Raw genomic sequence first — 14,782 nt, forward strand, 5'->3', positions numbered from 1 at the left:
GTGACCTGACGGCTGAAGTGGGAGTGTGAGGGCTGGGGCAGGGCGGTTTTCATTGTTTTCCATGGTAAATGCAGCTCTGGGAGCTACCCCTGACCTATTGTGCCATTGTCTTGGGACTGGAGTCTTGTGCTGGAAGTGGGGGGCTGGGGATTATGATACAGCCACCAGTCACTGTGACAAGCCTTCTAGAGAGCCAGAGGGGGGAGATTTTAAGTCCCATTATCTCTGGGCTGGAGAGCTGACTCAGTGGCTAAAAACACTGGCTGTTCTTCCAGAGGACCCTGGTTCAGTTCTCAGCACCACGTGCAGCTTACAGCTGTCTGTAACCACAGTTCCAGAGGACCTGACACCCTCTTCTGGCCTCTGTGGCACTGCACAAACATGGTGCGTGTGTCTACAGGTAAAGCACTCCTACCTGCATACATAAAACAAAAACATTAAGTAAAGACAGTTCTCACCCCACAAACAAGACTGCCGTAACCTCCCTCATATCCTACCTATCATCAGCTCTGTCCTTCGACATCAGACTATGCATCTCTCATGCCACGTCCTTTATTTAAAAACTCTGTCACTGTCAGTAGACAAAGTGGACTAACAGGATCTTCACTGCTGTTAGCTTCTAAGTTCACGGAACAGACTCCATAGCAGTTGCGCATACAAAGTGAGCCAGAGTATCTTATGGTTGGCCTGAAATAACAAAATGCTATAGACAACAAAAACACATTTTCTCACAGATCCAGTCAGTATCTGGTAAGGCCACTCCTCTTGGCTCATAACCAGCTGCTGCTGCCCGACCTTGGCTCTGTGAGGAATTATGTAGTTGGGGGTGGGGATGATAATCGAAGAGCAGTGGAAAAGGGAAGAAAGTAGGAAAAGGGCAGAAAGGAAAAAGAAGAGGAGGGGGAGGGGACTGCCTTAAAGGATACTAGTTCTATCAGATTAGGGTCCCACTCCCACGGCTTTGATTATGTCTTTAGACACTTTATCCCCAAACTCAGCAATTCACTCAAGTCACTCCTGGTTGTGAATAGCTTCTAACAATGGCGGTTTCCATCCACAAGGTGGAGCTGCTACTCATTTCCTGACCGTTATCAGGCCTGCTTGCATTCAAACCTTCGGAACTTGAGAGAAGCTGATGGATGATTTTCTTGTGTCATAGGGTCTCTCCCAACACAAAAGATTGGTAAAAATGGAGACGTGAGCCACGTGGTTCAACAAAGATTTTCATCTCTGTAAGACAGAGGTGTGATCTTACACAAAGAAAATGCAATGCTCTCTGTATTTATGACATCCACTTCAGACAGGAGGCACCTGAAACCTCAAAATTACCTCGATAATAAGCTCAAGGCTGGAGAGCTGGTATCAGCCACAGTTTCCAGTTATGTAACATGAATGCTGAGTTTTCTCCAGTGTAACTGGACGAGGAAGATAGAGCACATTTACATGTATAAACAAACCTGTCACGTACACAGTGTAGTCACAACCCTCCAGGGCACTAGTGAGCTGACTTCTCCACACAGCTGGCCTCCAAAGTGACACGCATTTGCTTAATGTTCTAGGTTAAAGGAAAGCAAGGGTGAGCTCTAACCAGCCTGGATCTCAAATTCAGTGGTCTACAAGGAAGCCCGAAGAGTACAGTGTTGGACCCTTCCTCCCTCAGCTGCAGCCTCCCTGGGCTTGGACACCCCTACAAGCATGAAACATTTATTGTCAGGAATGCCTACTGGGGAAGATAATGGGACCCAGAAACCACATAAGTTATCCTTCGTTTATGTTATGTTCAGACATCATCAATCGCCTTCCCTCCTACGCTGCCTCCCAGTTCTTTCTCCCCCAACAGTTGAAGGCTGCAGTCATTCTCATACACTGTTTTCACGCAGCTTCACACCTTGTCTAGGATTTCCAAGGAAAGGTGGTTGACCTACCCTGCGCCACCTCACAATTCCCATTATCATATAACTCATGGGAATGAATTTGGAGGATTTCCACTGAGCCGGTGAATTTTAGATAAATACAAGCATTAGCACTTCTCTCCATTCAGTTAAAATGGACTCCAACTGGATGATGGCATTTGCTTGATTCTGACCAGCTCTCCCCTGTCTCACAATTTATTGCCTTGCCTAATATTTCTAAGTTACTTTTTTTCTTCTTTAAGATGAACTTAATCTTACCATTGAATCAGATAACGTTAGATTCACATTCTAGATATGCCAACTTGCACAAACTGTACAAGGAATTAATGCATTCAATGTACGCCATACACAACAGCTTTTAAACACAGGCTGAGTGGGATTGAATTTCCACGTAGAATGACAAAAGCTTTAAAGGAATTTTAGAAACAGAAGAACGGAGAGAAGCACAGATTTTTGGTAGCAGCATTTTCTCAGGTGGGCTCTGCTTTGCTGAGATTCACGTGGCTCGCTTACGGGAGTCTTCCTGACTCGGCATAAAAAGAAAAAAAAACAACAAGGTTGTTTTAAGAGACTCTGCTAGTGTATGTACAGCTGGAAGTGGCAGCTTTTGCTGGATGTCAGCATGGACTGAGGCGGTAAGCTGGAATCACGCTTATGCCCGCCATCTTGAAAAAAAAAACCGGCAGTTTAAAATGGTCGCAGTTTTACAGATAAGACACGTGGCCAGAAAAACAAAAAGATTTACAGTAAAGTCAGACTTGGATGAGCAAAGCCTCTAAAGGTTTACAGTGTGTTTAAAAATATACGTGAGATTGAGAGAGAAAATGAAATGGCAAAGTGGTAAATAAATAAAAAAGCCGGCGTTGTGGCACACCCCGGTAAGATTTACTCCAGAGGCAGAGGCAGGCAGATTTCCAAAGAGAAACCCTGTCTCAGAGAAAAATAAATAAAAGTAAAAGAAATAGAGTAATAATAATAATAGATAAATAAATAAGCCACGTAAAGATGGAAAATACACAGAGAGTCTGGATACTGTATGCTATTATGTTTTTCAGTTTTTTGATTGCTAAGGAAGGAACAACTAAAGTACACTTGATTATAAATGCTGCTGAATTAATTCAACTTATATGTTTTAAAAATGTCTTGACTTCAAAATTTAAGTATAAGGATGTGTTACTTGGAAAAGGACATTTTGCTTATGTTTCTACAGAAAATGAAAAGCTGAGGATTCCTTCCAGGCTTCTGTGGTTTGACGAACCAAGACCCCCCGGAAGCAGTGGACCAGGTGTTCCAACGACTGAGACAGCTAAGATGATACAGCTTTACAGACCCCGAAAATATGGACTTACACAGGTTTCTGAGTTTTGTCATGATCCCCATGGTATGAACAGCGCCCCCTTCCAGCACGAAGCAGTTTGGAATGAGCGACGTCCCAATTCCCATCTTGTTTATAAATCTTTGTTTTCATTTAAATGGGATTGTTTATAATTGGTTAATGATCACAACCAATCTCTTTTTAATGGTAAAAAGGGGAAATATGGTATGGGTATTGTTTTTCATTTATTGATACAAATTCAAGGTCAATTTTGTGATGTGTATATTTCTCCTCTTGATTAAGTATTGTGCTTATACTGATCTTTTAAAACATAATGCATAACTGATTACAGACTATAGATAGTTACTTATAATAGAATTTATAGTTAGGTAAGTTAGGTTTTCTAGATATACAGAAATATATTTGAGATAGACAGTCTTCAAACCTCTCAAAGACCTTCAGAACATGGCATTTAAAATGGTTTAGGGTTTTTCTTGACAATGAGAAATGTCTGCTCCTGGCAGCACCAATTACGTATGAGAGGAAGATGGGCATTGAAGAAACTTGTTATGGAGTTTGCTTTCAACATGGCAAGATTAGCCATTTGGGCAAGAAACTGCTCTTGCCTGTACTGCTTGACTGTTGCTGTATAAACTGGACATGCAGGACCCACAGGAAAGTGACTGCTGAAATCAGTCTTACAGGGTTCCTGCTTCATGAAAGAGTCTAAGAGACTTTCTACAGGACAAAGAAAAATGACTGACAGACTGCCAGCGCAGATGGACAGTTTGAAATTTCCTGCTTTGCTGAGAAGTGTTCCAGACACATTGTGGCCTATGGGCTGAAGATGGATGCCCCAACGTTACAGAGGAACGTCGGGTGACTGTCCAGGCAGTGAGATATCTCTGTCAATCCTAGTGTTTATATATTATCCTTCTGTGGTCTTTGATGGAGTTGAAGACAGATAGTTATAATTATAGTTTTCCTTAGTTATGATAAGAGATAAACTACATATAGGACTTTGGACTCACAAGAATGAGATAGATGATATTTTCTTTAAATCTTGTTAAATGTTGATAGACAAAATGTTGTAACTGTGTTCTTGCATGATAGCTGTTGTATATAATTTGACTATGTTAAAGTTAAGACCTTTCTTTTGTTTAAACAGAAAAGAGGAGATGTTGGGGAAGTCCTGTTATTTGCCTGTGCATTTGTCAATAAAGCACTGTCTGGCCAATAGGGAATCTAGATGGGAGGGACTAGGAGTTCAGAAGGACTCTGGGAAGGAGAAACACAGAGTCAACATGTAACGCCATGGGGTAGGAGCCCGGAACTATTCTCCAGTAAGAGACATACTTAGATTAACAATTATGGGGTAATTACTTACGTCAGAGCTAGCCAGTAAGAAACAAGCAAGGCCAACAGCTTCATAATTAATACAGCGTCCTGTGTGTTTATTTGGGACTGATGCGGATCAAGAACCAGGCTGGCGGAAAAGCTTCTCTCAAAGAAAAAGCTTCTCTTAACACTGTACAAGGAATTAATGCATTCAATGTACGCCATACACAACAGCTTTTAAACACAGGCTGAGTTTTTGGCAATGAGAAGCATTATTATATTAAAAGAATAATAACTTTCTGAAACACAGTCCTCAAGGCTCATCAGATTTATTTTGGAGGGAGACATTAACAAGTTGGATTACTGTAGCGAACGCAGCCTAGTACTGTATTATTGTGTTTTGAAAATGAGTTCATGATAGGCTGAGCAATCTCCTCTTTGTATTGTCCTTCCATGGCCTGGTCCCTTAAGATCAAGCCCTCCTTCCATCAAGTCCAAACGTGTTAGCATCTTCTGAGTGTGCTGATTACCCCTCCTCTCATCCTCTTATCAAATTTAAGTCAAAGATTAAGGAGACCTATCTCCTTTTTCCTTCTGGACTGTGATAATCATTAGTTCCAAGTGTAAATGACAATCCCTAATGTATGCTGATCTCTCAGTGTTGCAGGGGACAAGTCTGAGTAGGCAGCCTCTTGGGGGAGGGGCCGAGAATGCACAGAATCAATGGAATCAATAGCATAGACTCCGGGAGCAAGGTGAAAAGCAAAAACCAGATTTGTTTACTGAGGATATGAACAGGCCTTTTATACCCCCTCCCAGGCCCCAAGGGTGGTGCGGGACTGCACCACGAAGGAGATGAGCCGATTATTAGGGTGAAATAAAGGAATTTTTTTAAAAAATATGCTCTGATCCAAGCAGGGTCATAACCATGCCAGCATGGGAGCACCATGTTGGGCACCAGAAGTTGCAGGGGAGGAGTCAAGTGGGTAGCCTTTTAGGGGAGGGAGCGAGAAAGCATGGAATCAATGGCATAGACTCCAGGAGCCAGATGAAAAGCAAAATGCAGACTCGTTTATTGAGGGTATGGGCAGGCCTTTTATACCCCCTCCCGGGACTCAGGGGTGATGCCAAGCTGGAATGCTGTCTCACTGGGTCTCTCTCACTGGCCCAAGTCATCACGATGTTGTCAGCCTCCAGGCCTCAAGGCAGACTTCAGGTTGGCTCAAAAGGAAATTGTGAATGTGCATGCCCAGCTGGCCTCCTCCTTCTCATCAGAAGGTCTCTAGGACTGAGTTCTTATGCTTTTCCTGGGATGTATGAGATCTGGGTGCTGTTACCTCTGACCTGAGGACTCAAGATACTCCTAGGAACTGTGATCTCAGGATATATGCTGACGCTGACAAAAGATGTCTCTTGCTCTGTTTCATTTTTAACTACCATTACCTTTTGTCCCATCTAGCAATTATTCGGTAGACCATAGAATATCTGAGCATATTCTAGAGTCAGACACAATGGCACATCCTGCAGTCTAAACAGTAGGAATTCAAGGAGAAGCCAGTAAGAACTGTGAGAATTATAACACTACCCAGAAATAGTAGAAATAAATATTATCTATTACCATCACTTTGTCCTTTAGTGTGCCCACAACTTTGATTTTATTGTCCCGTATATTGATAAACTAAGTCAACATGCAAGTACTCCTGGAAAGTCAAATGTTTCAACTCAACCACTCAAAATACAAAAGATAGATTAACACCAATGCTGGATTGTTTGCCTTGGCTGGATTTCAATTATCTCACACTCTTTCTATAAACTCCTCGACCGTCTATAAAGGAAACTCGAAAAGAGAGTTAAATTTAAATTGAGCTTGTAAGCTAACTCTGGTTCTAGCAAGATGTGATCCTTCAATCAGCATGCCTTGGGTTCATTCACAAGATGCAGCCGGGCTGTGGTGGTGCACGCCTTTAATCCCAGCACTCGGGAGGCAGAGCCAGCCGGATCGCTGTGAGTTGGAGGCTGGGCTGGACCGACAGCCTCCAAAACAATACAGAGAAACCCTGTCTCGTAAAACCAAAAAAAAAAAAAAAATGCTTACATGATTTTATCGAACTCTAACATTGTTCAACCAGATAACATGCCTTCAAAACACCTGAAAATAACAATTTTAGAAAAGTTCGTAGCACTGGGAGACTAAGAGTTGTTGGGAGCCATCTTTGTTATTTGGAACCTCTTATAAATATTGCCAGCCTTTTTAAAGAATAGTCTGTCCCCTCCCCAGTCCCTATGAATAAAAACCTGGTCTCAGAGGAATAGCTGATAGCAATCTACAGTTAGGTTACTCTACCCTCCTTCTTACAATTAGGTTACTTAGCACTAAAGCCTCTTATCTTCATTCCTGCTGCTCAGCCTCAGTGGTGGTCTGCCAACACCCCTCAGTACGTGACCAAAAACACACCCCTGGGTACATGACCAAGAACACTCCTCGGCCCGATTACTAGGCAACGACCCCTCCCTTATTGTCCTGCATACCCCCTACCTCATTTCCCCTATTTAACCCTGCACAAAACTCTCATTAAATGCAGCATGATCAGCCATGTAGTCTTGCTGTCTGTCTCTCTCGTATCTCTTCTCTAGTTCATTCCAGGTTCCCGTGGGCTCAACCCCCGTTGTGCCCTGCTAGCCAGGGCAAAGAGTGTCATTCTTCACTGGCCTGTTGTACCAAAATAAGGATCAGCAATGATCTTAGTTATGATCCACTAAAGTGTGGAAAGAGGAGTTTCCTAGGACACTCTTATTGGATGGTTAGACCATGTTAGGAGAACTCAGTGCTTTTCTAGGATTACAAGGACCAGTCTCATGCTGTTGTCTGACCTCTCTGGTCACCTACCATTATTTTGTTTATATTGTTTCTACTGACCTGTTTTATAAAATTCACAACATCTATTATGCAAGAATTGTTACAAATAGATTTTTGTGTAAATTGTGTGTATATGTGAAGGTTTATTGTATATAGGTACACATGTGTGCATAGTACATAGGTGTGTGTGCATAGTATGTAGGAACACGTGCATGTTTTGGCCACATATTTCTAAAGACAGATTCTCATCTGTCACTGTCCTGAAGCTCGCCGTGTAGGCTAAGTTTGGTAGCCAGTAAGCCCTAGGGATCAGCCTGTCCCCACCTTCCCAGCACCGGAATGGCCTTGGAGAAGTCAGGCAGATACTTTACTGATATTCTTATGTAAGTCCTTGAAGAATTCAGGCGGGTACTTTACTGATGGTGCTACTCTCCAGCTCTGTGCAGATTCTGATGCCAAAAACAACTAGTGAGCAAAGAAAATAATTGGAACTCAGTGATATTGATTAAATTAATGAAAGTTCCTTGATTAAACAAATGAAGTATACATTCATAATATGAGTTCATTTCATTCCTCATCATTGTATAAATTGGAAGAAGGACAAATTTCCATAAATTACACGCTCAGATTATACACAGTCCTATTGCTTGACAGTACACATGGCATGAAACATTTGATTCCAAAATTTCAAAGAAGGAGTGTTGTTTACTTTCAAAAGGCCTGATAAAGAAGTACCCCAAACTACATGATTTAACGATTTCTGAAGACAGAGATGAGGGAGGCCATTAAAACTGCTGGCTAAGATGAACCTATTTATAATCCTTGTGTCTATGCAAAAGCAGAAAAAAAAACTATTCTCAGCTAATCAGGAAACAGCACAAATTTAAATCTCTCACAAGTGTATTTTTTCAAGACACATGTTTACTAAGGCCTATCTTAAAAAAGAAAAAACTGGTTCTGAGAAATATTATGAAATCACTAATTCTCTCTAATCACATTTTTAAACCATGTATACAAGGTGAAAGAGAAAGAGGCATATCCAGGAACTTTATACAACTCTTGTGTTCCATTGTTGAGCTCTGAAAAGCAAGTTATACTCCTAATATTCAGATGTCTGAATCTTTCGACTTTGAGCCAAAATAAGATAATTGCATATATCTAAAGTAGCTATTTTATTTTAAAAGCTGAGTAATTTTCAAAAGACTGATTTTAGTTCTTAGAGCAAAAGGATAAAAATCATCCTTTGTTTTTGTTTTTTTGAGACAGGGTTTTTCTGTGTAGTCCTGGCTGTCCTGGAACTTGCTTTGTAGACCAGGTTGGTCTCAAACTCAGAGAGATTTGTCACCTCTACCTCCTGAGTGCTGGGATTAAAGACATGTACTACCACTGCTGGCTACAACTCATTCTTACCCCTATGTCCACAGAAGACTTCAGCCCTATGGTCCCAGATGCAGTTCTGGAACATGAGTCATGTCCAACATTGAGTGCTCAATACAAATGTTGGTTCTTTTTAACTGGATTGTTAAATATATGAACATTTAATGAAACATCTTTTTTTAACTTCAGCCATAAAAATACAGTGTCTCTTCCTCAATTACCTAAAAGGAAAACAACATAAATTGAAAGGGAAAGTAACTATAGAGGTCTGCTGAGTACAAACCCATTCTAGCGCACAGAGCAAACCCACAATCCCTGTTATAATGTAGTCCTCATGTGGTTATTTCTAGAAAGGTAACCAAACTGGCAAACTACCCTCTTCTAGCCTTTCCAAATCCTTCTAACAGGAAAACACTGCCACTCTTTCTAAAATGTTAAGATACAGAATTAGCTAATATATTTTCACAAAACTTTAGTAATCAGTTTCAAAATTATGCTGTGAAAAAGTATTTTAAAAAACACCATGTTAATTCTTCATTCCACTGTGCTTTGTTCTGCCACCTTGACAGAAACACAAAGTCTGAGACATCTTATTAGTATATTTTTCAAAGCCTATTTTGAGTTTTTCAGCAAAAAGAGCTAAATGTGGCTCTCTATTAAACTTTCTTTGTTAATTTAAGATACCACATTCTTGTTCATGTTTCTTAGTGTGGTGACCACACTTTGAAAATTACCTCCCTCAGTTCTAAAACAAAGCTATCGAAATGCATGAATTATGTCTAATTTATTTTATTTTATTTTGTAAATGAAAGGTTCAGGCATTACGCTGGCCTGCCCTGTTACCTGGCAAGATGCACTCAGGCAACACTCTGGCCAGCCCAGAGTTCTGTGAGAACCACACAGGTGCAAAAGAACCCTTTAAAGGACTGACCCCTGCCCGCTTATGTTCTCTTACTCTCTTACTCTCTTACTCTCATCTCTCTCTCTCTCTCTCTCCTCTCTCTCTCTCTCTCTCTCTCTCTCTCTCTCTCTCTCTCTCTCTGTCTCTCTCTCATATCTTATCTCTCTCTCTGTTCTGCATGGGTTGGTTACCTCTCACCCCCCTTTCCCTCCCTGTCTACCTTGACCTTACTGGATCCAAAATGACTTCAGTAAGAAAAGTAATCTTTCTTTTACCTTATAAAAAATGTGTCTAAGAAAAAAATTTAACTCTTATTCCCTCCATCTCTCCCTCTTATCTCAGTCTGTTAAGTATTGGATCCCTGGTTGCTGGATTCCTCTACCACCGATGCAATAAGCCAATTCAGACTGAATTAATAAATCCACATTTAATAAACAGGGCACTGTAAAGCAGAGCACTCCCTGGCATCCCTCGGGAAGGCAGGGAACAGAACACAGGGCACACATGGCAGATTCTATGGGCCTGGTCTTAAATAGTGTCCTGGGGATCTGTGGGGGGAGGGAAGGGATCTGCCCATGGCAGGCTTTCTGGAATGGGACAAGATTCGGGGAGAGAGATGGGGGAGGGGGTTTGAGGTAGAGCTTCCACCAGAACACTCTAGACTCTTTGGGATATGGATGCCAGAGGCTGGAGTAGAGCTTTCACCAGAGCGCTATCTTCCCCAGTTAGTTCTTCACCTGACAAAGAATATTAACAGGCATCTGCCTTGCTGGAACAGGTGGCATGGCTAAGGGTATTCTCCACAGTTGACAAAATATGGTGAACCCAACAACAATTTGACTTACGTACATGTGTCCAGGGCTGGCCAGGCTTGTTCACAGTATCTCAGATTACCAGTTTCTACTCAGCACCTCAATAGTCTCCATATCCCCTACATGAAAATCTATAGAGCAACTTGGTTTGCTCCTGACTTCCTCACTCTGAAAGGTTCAGGTATTAAGCTGGCCTGCCCTGTTACCTGGCAGAATGCACTCAGGCAGTTCTCTGGGCTGCCCAGAGTTCCTTGAGTACCAATCAGCATGCAGGTGCAAAGGACCCCTTTAAAGGACAGACCCCTGCCCACTTATGCTCTTATCTCTCACTGCTCTCCTGCCTCTTTTATTCTTATCTTTCTCTTATCTCACTCTTCTTACCTCTCTCTCTTGCTCTCTACCCTTATCTCTCTCTCTTCTCCCCCTCTCGCTCTCCCACTGCTATAATAAACTGTGATTAATGTGCTCTCTATGGTTCGTGCTTTCCATGGCTTGTGTTCTGTCTATCGCGCTGGTGTGCTCACGCTCGTGTTTCACATTCCCCCCCTTCTAATTTCTAATAATCTTAAGCAAAATAACAACACACTCCAGGTCTAATTGAGAGCTGTCACCAAAATGAGTGACTTGCTGCATTGGGAACAGTTTTAGATCCAGAACTCGTTTCCTGGGTCACATTGGTGGTCCATACATATAAAGTGTGTTCCCTAAAGAAAAGGAGACAAGAGTTGGAGTTCAAATCCCAGGCTAGAAGGAGAGAAATCATTACTGCATGCGTCCTCTGACCAATAGTGTACCATGGCACTCTCTCTCTCTCACTCTCTCTCTCTCTCTCTCTCTCTCTCTCTCTCTCTCTCTCTCTCTCTCTCTCTCTCTCTCTCTCTCTCTTTCTTTCTCTCTCTCTTTCACACACAAACACACACACACACACACACACACGCCACACAAACAAATGTAATTTTAAAAAAAAAGATGAACTAAGAGATAGCCAATATTCCTCTGGTTGTGCCTCTTGAAGACAAAGAAATGAGAGGGTAAAACAAGGCAGAAAGCTATATAGGAAAATATCCAGAGAAAGAAAATTAACAAAAACAATATCAGTTTGAAAAAGCATTTTTCCTTAAGAAAGTACGAAAGTACCAGCTTTTAAATATTGCTGAAGATCACCCTTTAAAAGTTAAAACTGAAGTGGACTCCTGCACACAGGGACACCCCCCACCCCCTTCATTCCAGACCTGGGATTAAGTACAAACCACAGAGATCTTTTATTTAGCAGGGGAGAAAAGTTAAAGTAGCTGCTTTCTGACTCAGGCAGAAAAACAGCAGGAAATGACCTTGCAGGTGTCATTTTTAAGAGGAGAAGAAGGGGAGGTCTGTGTTAGAATGGGCTAGGGTGTGGTTGGAAAGAAGACAGGGGACAAGGGAGAAGGGGAAGGAGAGGGGGACAAAGGAAAGGAGCATTTCTTCCAGAGGAGCACAGAACTGTCTCTGGATAGAGGGAAGACAGATGTGGCATGTAGGAAAATGGAGAGTTATAAAAGTAAAATGAGAAATCCTGTATTAGGATAAGGTGTTTAATTTTAATTGAGCATGTTAGGTGAACCAGAGGGGGCTTTTGATAACTGGGACTATGATAGTCAGCCTCAAGAAGATGAAGCGGCCAAATAAGGGAATAGTCCTTGGTGGCTAGCTTTAGGAATGCAATCTAATGGTTTTTAGCAAGGTAGAGAGAATGGAGGGAGCAAGTCCTGTCAGAGCCGTGCTCGAGTGGGCTAGTGTCCCTTCAAAAACAAAATACATGAACAGAAGTCCTTAGAGTTCCCAGCCTCTCAGTGCCCTGTGTTTCTAACACTTCTCTCAGTGTATCTAGGCCCCAAATGAGGTCTTGCTGATTCCAGAAGCTCAGAGTGACTTGCACTATACATATAACTCTCTTCTGGCACTTAAAGAATCCAGAATGCTCCTGGGTCTTTGTTTTTCAAAAAAAACAATTATCAAATGCTTTCATCTTTCTGGCATGCAGAATGTTTGCAAGCTGCCTCTGTGAATGTGGTGCAAATGATTTGACCAAAATGTCAGACTTGGCAATTGTCTTTAAATGTGCATCTTTGCATTTGTCAGTTCATCTTGCTAAGTGCTGGCCAGAAATTGGTTTTGTTTCTTGTAGCCAAATTATACATGAGGCATAAATATTTAATATTCTTGGCTCAGTTTCATGACCTTGACTTCTCCTAGATGGCTTTGAATACCTATGAAAGGCATGCTGGATAAATTCTCAAGATGCCAAGCCATTGACAAAAATACTCAAACGTGATAGGGTCTAGCAACTTCCTTTCTAGGGAAAAGATGTGAGACACTGGATAGTCACCAGATGTTTGACTACAAAGTGCTTAACTCTGCCTTCCATAAAGATGTTGAACAGACTGTAGTAAAGTTGCATAGTTGGCTAAACCTAGGTTTTTTGTTCTAAATAAAGCATTATTCAGAATAATGTGCTGTAAAATCCAATACAGGAAGTTACTTTAAAAATCATACAGTCCAGAGATCTGACCTTAGCCTCTCTCATTAAGCCCTGTGTTGGATTTTGTCACTATCACAAAAGGTATGACATAAAAAAAACCTAGAGGGAGGAATAAGATTGAATTCCCTGGACAATTTGCTCCATTGGGCCTGATCTAGCAGTGAGGCAAATAGAGTTGAAGGTCGTGGTGAAATGGAAATGCTCATTTCATGGAAGCCAGAGAGCAGAAAGAAATAGCAAGCAACCCTCAACTGGTGAGCCTCTACTTCCCATTTTTGCTTCATCCTGCCTAGCTGGATCGTGCTGCCCATAAGCAGCTCAGAGATAAGTCCCTCAGTTTGTTCCCAATTTGCCAAACAGCTCAGGAAATGCCCTCACAGACACATTCAGAAGTGTGCTTCACTAATCCCGAGCCATTTGACAATCCAATCAAGTTGAAAGTCTAGTTAACCATTATATGACCCTACAGAGTAAACAAATATTTTGAACACTTCCAGAATAAATTTTAATCTCATTAAAAATCTCCATAATAGATAAAGAGCCACTACATCTCACAAACAAGAAGGCCAGTAGTCCATCAGGGAAACTAGAAAGGGATAAAGGGGGAAAACGAGCTTAATGACTCAAACATAGATTTAGAAGACATACTCAAGGTCACTCAATAAGAGAGAAGCAAACAAAAATTTTATGCTTACAGAGAGTAGTAATGGATGCCTACAATCTCACTGAAGGAACAGAGACAGGAGTCCTGTGAGCTGAGGCTAATGTTATCTATAGCATGATATATTGCTTCAAAAATAAATAGAAATAAATAAAAAGGAAAGTATACACTGAAATACAACATTCCCAATATGCCTCATATGTTATTAATATAAGATTTATTTGGCACAGTTTAACAATCAAGGTGACAAATTTTTATACATTATATGTGTAATTATACATTTTTCCATTTTGACTTTTAGGAATTTCCATATATGATTTGCATTAATAGAATTTGATCTATAGATTCGCATATATTGAAATTTGCATATATAGAAAATGATCTATGTATAGTGTATATTTATTCATTTTAGAATCATTTGTATTAACAAAAGATACTCAAATAATCTAAATATTCATCAACAGGTATCATCTTAAAAAATGATGGTATATCCTTGGAATAGAATACTATGAAGTCATGAAGAAGAATCAGAAAAAGGAGTAAGAGAAGGAAGAAAACCAAACAAGAAAAAAAAGTTTGCACTTAGGACTGCAATTGAAATTCTCCCAACTATTTTGTGCATGAGGGAAAGTGTCCTTAGCAAAGTGGGAACAGCAGGTAACTTTTTTGACTTGATAAAGAGTATTGACCAATAAAATTATAGCTAACACCAATAGAAAGAAAATACAAGCTTTCCGCTGAAATCAAGAATGAAGGAAAATGTCCCTTTCCACCTCTGCTTTTCAATACTGTACTTCAAAGTCCAAGTTAATACATAAAACAGGAAAGGGATAAGAAAGAAGACACAAAACTGTCTGGGTACAAAGATGTGACATTGCTCCAGTTTCATTCTTTTGCTGTGATGAAAGCACTCAGATCTAGATCAACTTAGGAGAGGAAAACTTTTATTTCATCTTACAGGGTCCATCATTGAGGAAAATCAGGGCAAGAACTCAAGGCAGGAAGATATGAGCAAGACCCATGAAAGAGCACCGTTTATTCGCTGTCTCCTTGGCTTGCTTCCTGGCTCATACCCAGCTAAATTTCTTAA

Source organism: Mesocricetus auratus, unplaced genomic scaffold, assembly GCF_017639785.1.
Source record: "Mesocricetus auratus isolate SY011 unplaced genomic scaffold, BCM_Maur_2.0 Super-Scaffold_100011, whole genome shotgun sequence".
Classification (NCBI taxonomy): Eukaryota; Metazoa; Chordata; class Mammalia; order Rodentia; family Cricetidae; genus Mesocricetus; species Mesocricetus auratus.